The sequence below is a fragment of the Gordionus sp. m RMFG-2023 genome, chromosome 3, assembly GCF_954871325.1.
Source record: "Gordionus sp. m RMFG-2023 chromosome 3, tfGorSpeb1-WG-v2, whole genome shotgun sequence".
Classification (NCBI taxonomy): domain Eukaryota; kingdom Metazoa; phylum Nematomorpha; class Gordioida; order Chordodea; family Parachordodidae; genus Gordionus; species Gordionus sp. m RMFG-2023.
Window position 1 is genome coordinate 48,776,856 of NC_088777.1, and position 5,205 is coordinate 48,782,060.

Here is a 5,205-nt window from a genome sequence, read left to right on the forward strand (position 1 = left end):
CTCGCATAGATGTTGCATAGGTATATTTTCCTGCTTCAATAATTCGGAATCTAGAAAATCTTCTTAGTAAGAAAAACTTTTAACTAGGTTAAAAAATCATATTTTTTTTTTCCTCGTGCACTAAAATCTAATGTCAGTGCCAATTTATTACTAGACCCATAGGTTTTAGAATATCTTTTTAGTATAAAAAACTTTGAACTAGGCTAAAAACAAAACTTCAATTAATTTTAAATAAATATTTTTTCCCTAGCGGACTAAAATTTAATAGAAAAATAGATTTCGAATCTTATTGCTGACCTCTTAAAAGAAAATTGTTAATAGGAAAATGTCCTTACTGTACTTACAAAACTGAGGAAATGAATGGTCAAAGGTTTAATTTATTATTGTGATTCTACCTCTGCCAATCCAATCATTTGGATATTGATAAATTATGAGAATTTATTTATTTTACCTGTAATTAAATAAAACTTTTATTAATAAACTTCTGTGATGAGTAGAGAAATAAGGTCGATCCAGGCAAGGTGCAAAATTAGGATCGAATCTAAGAGGACATTTGATAAATCATCTCATCTCGCGTAAATATTAATATGACATTCTTTTAATTGTTGAGTCATTAAGTAATAAAATAATACAATAACCACCAGTACTATAAGAGCGAGTTTATATAATTCTGGATATTCAAATTTTTTCGATTCCTAAAATATAAAAATTGAACCGGTTTAAACCGGTTTTATCACTTTCAAAAAAATTTTATATCGGTTCGGTTACGGTTCAGATATTTATAGCGGTTTATAATGGTTTATCGGCTCGTTATGGTTCACTCCTGGTAATAATACAATAGGTTTTTAGAAAAATATTATATCCAATATATACTATTAATCAATAAATTCCGTATACGTGAATTATGCACAAATTGACCCTATCATTTGAATATAAAAATTATAGATTATACAATTATATTTTATTTATAAACAATTCCCTCAATGTCCAAAATTATTTGATAGAATGAAAAACTTTTGTGAATTTTTTGCTTTAGAAAGAAAAGAATGAAACAGTTGAAAATATGTTATATTTTTATTATTTTTTTGTCATTTTTTTTAAAAAGTGGATAAGAATTTATGATAAAAATATATTTCCATAATCAAACTATCCAATAATAAAATTCATAAATAAAAATTTTTAGTCATCGAAAGGGCTGAGAAGTGGGACTCTAAGAGTTCGGTATTTTTGTCTAGTATATTGGAATAAGAGAGGCCAATAACGAAAGGTAATTCGAGATTAAATATGTATGGCCATTAAGCTCAAGGGGAAATAATTTGCAATGGCGGGGAGAAGGCTGGGGTTAGCAATTTAAAAAATTTCTACGATTATTCAAGAATATCTAAAGGTGAAAATTAAACACTTATAAATCTAACAGTACACTCCAATATCAGCAAAGGGGGTCTCTTGTGCAATATGATCAAAATAGATGTCAGGATACAGCGGAAACGATATAGACTCTCCTTTAATTTTTTTTTTAAATTAATTTTTCAAGATTTTCCTTATATAGTTGTTGACCAGATTTGAAAAAATTGTTAAAATAACATTATTTGTACTATATTCTTCTCATCAATTTTTACAAGTTAAATAATTTTATTTACAAACGAATCAAGAAATATGGAAATGTTTTTAAATCTGCGCAACACTGTCCTAGTTAGCCAAAATAATATTAAATAAGAATCCAGATTTTAGTAAATAGAAGTCCAAAGCTTTCTACCACCTACGAGTAAAATATCCAGGCTTACAATATTATTACTTTGGTTAAAATCTTAAATGGAACGTTTTTAAAAAATCTATGCCTTATTATATTCTTTATTTTTTTTTAAAAATTAAATTATACTTTATTTTTGAAGTTTATTATGTAAATACATCAAAAAGGTTTATTTTTATACTAAAAAATCAAATAAAATTTTTTATTCGATTATATAAACCAATCAATAGTCAATATAGATCAAAACCCTTTAAAAAGATTTAGCATGTAAACTATGAGAATGATCAAGAGATTTTATGAATACTTAAAAAAATTATATCTTCAAAATCTCCATATATCAAACTGATAAGGGGGTATATAGATTATAGGTTTGCAATAGGCCTCTTTTTTTAATCCGAATTAGAGCGCATTGTTTTAAAAAAAAAATTTTAAACTCGTTCAAATCTAAAAAAAAATAAATAAATAATTTGTTTAACCCGGGTAAGAGCACGATATAAGCGAAAAACGAAACAGCGAAAAAAATGGGAATCTCGCTTTATATCACCTAGGAAATTCTTTAAAGTAAATTTGAAAAATTAATACTAATAGATGCCTAGGGAAGTAAATACATCTATTTAAATTAAGTTTTTAAAAAAAAATGTCCAAAAATGAATGAAATTTCAATCCATTTTTCTAGGAAATATAAAGCGAAATTCCCAATTTTTCGCTGTTTCGTTTTTCGTAATTCTCTCCACCTCACCCGATATTTATAAATTATTTTTATTGGTTGGTTTTCTTTATTTTTTTTTTTTTTAAATGTATAAATTTTTTTTTGCTCTTATAAATTTATAAAATATGCAATATTATTATAAAAAAATTTTTTTTAGGACCTCTAGTATAAACAGATATCTTATTTCATCAAAAAAAAATTCAATAAATATTCATATGCATTTTAACATACTCTATAAATAAGACAGATCCACCCCCCCCCCCCAAAAAAAAAATGAGAAAGTTTAAAATTGCAATGAATAAGACGAGATTTAAAATGTGGAAGATTTTGTGGCCCCTTAGGAAATTTTTTATTGGGATGGCATAGTTGAGTAGGGTAGATTTCAACTTTGGTATTACTAGTAAATGTGTGGAAAGCCTTACCAAAACCACAGGGTCTAAAGGTGGCAAACTTGTCTAGAACCACAAAGCATTAGCTCTTCTCTGTAATATATATAAGGAAAATATATTTTAAAAAAAAATAGACTTCGTTTTATCCCTTTTTACCTTAAATTTCAAAAAAAAATATCAAATTACCTAAATGAGCTTATTTTTTAAGCACTTCAAACCTATTTAATATACCATTTTAATGGTCTTTTAATTTTAAGGTATTACCAAAATACAACACCTGTAACCCTGTATTTAGATTATATTTTTCCATACTACTTTAATAAGATAATGTTTTTTATTTTTAATACCACTTAAAGATAATGTCTTTTTAAGGTTTTAATAAATAATTATAACACCTGCAAACTCCGCAAAAATTAATGATATTTTATTATATTTTTTAATTTTTGACAAAAATAAAAAAGAAAGTAAGAAAAATATTATTATTTTGCAAAAAAAAATACATAATGAAATAAATGAATGGTTAAAATCAAATTTATAGATTTTTATAATTAAAAATTATTTTAAAAAAATTATGTCCGAGTCTAAAAATGATGAAAATATTGATGGTTGTGCGTCTAAGTCAATCACCGAGGAAAATAATGATTCCTCATCCAATTCCATCTCGACAACGAATAAAGGACCTAAAAGGAGGTACAAGCTTTGGAACAAAGATAAAATCGAGATCGTTAAGCAAATGTTATCAATACCGGAAACGCAAAGAATGAAAATAAGGGATATCAGCAAACTCGTGGACATGTCCATCGCCTCGGTGAATAAAATAAGGCAAGTCACGTTCCCAGACACGATCGGCGGACCCTTGAAGGACTATCCGATTCAAAGGAAGGGTTGCAAAAAGAAGAACTTATCGAATATCGAATCGAAGATATTGGATCTATTGGAAGACAATAACACGCTCACCATAAACGAGATTATACGATATCTGCCCGCCGGATCTCCAAGAAACGAAGGAACGATTAGGAAATACCTCAAAAATTTAAGATTGTCGAAAAAGAGGGCTTCTATAGAACCCGAAAATATGAGGTACGATCCAGATGTGATCACTCTGCGGAACGCGTATTGTTCGAAGATGCTGAATATCCCCGTAGAGACGTTATTTTTTTTTGACGAAACTAGCATCGATTCGCAGGACACGCCAGTCTACGCCTGGGCCCCTTTAGACGTAACGCCATCCATATTCATCCCGCCATCGAAAGGAAAATGCGTGAGTTTCTTATGTACCATAGGCATGGGCGGTCCGGTTAATCACCGCATCGTGGAAGGGAGGTACAGTACAAAATTTTTGCTAGAATATATGGCGGATCTCGTAGGTATTCTCCCGAACAACGCTATAATCGTGATGGACGATGTTCCCATGCACACGGGTAATCTTATGGATGGTTTTAAAAGTAGGATCGAATATCTCCCACCGCATTCGCGACACTTATTCCCCATCGCCGCCTTCTTCGATGTCGTCAAAAACGAATTCGAGGCTATTCACCCACCGCCAGCGACGAGAGCCGATATTATAGCCAATATTTCTACCATTATAACTCAACATGACCGGAATAGTTTTTTAAATTTTTATGCCAGTATGCGCAAATTTTTGGAATTAGACGCTTCCCATTGATTATACAGTTAAAATTTGAACATAATTTATGTATTATAGAGTTTTTTTTAAAAAATATATATTGTATTCTCAATCTGTGATTCTTTAATCCTATACTTAAAATATATATTATATTATTTAAGTAAAAAAAAATTTAACCTATTATTGTGATCTGTATTAAATTTATTGTATTAGAATTTGTATAAAATATTAGAAAAATGGCAAAATGTATGTTTATATATTTATTGAAATGAAAAAAAGTGATTAATTTCTAACTACTAATGTCTGTGGTCTTTTTTTTAAAAAAATAAAATTTTATGAATTGAAAGAAGCAAAATAAAAACCATATAAGTAATTTTTAAATAAAATTTATTAAACAAACCCCTAATTTTATGAGAGAAAGTAAACTTCGGCATCTCTTATGCCGTAACCTGGTTCGGGTTATTGTCGGCTGCTTAACTAGCTATATAGTTTCGACTAAAAGACTAAAAAGGAAGAGAAACAAAAGATACCCAAACACGGCAAATAAACTAAAATAGGATGTCCCTAGTTTAAAAACTGTTTAGTCTACACTAAACAAAAAATAAAGTAGAACCAGGTCAAGGTCCTACTTTTTAATTTGATGGGACTCAATTGCTGAATTTTTTGATTCAATTATGCTGTTGGGAAGAGGGGAGACTCTTTAAGATTTTGAGGAATTGAGCCCCCAATA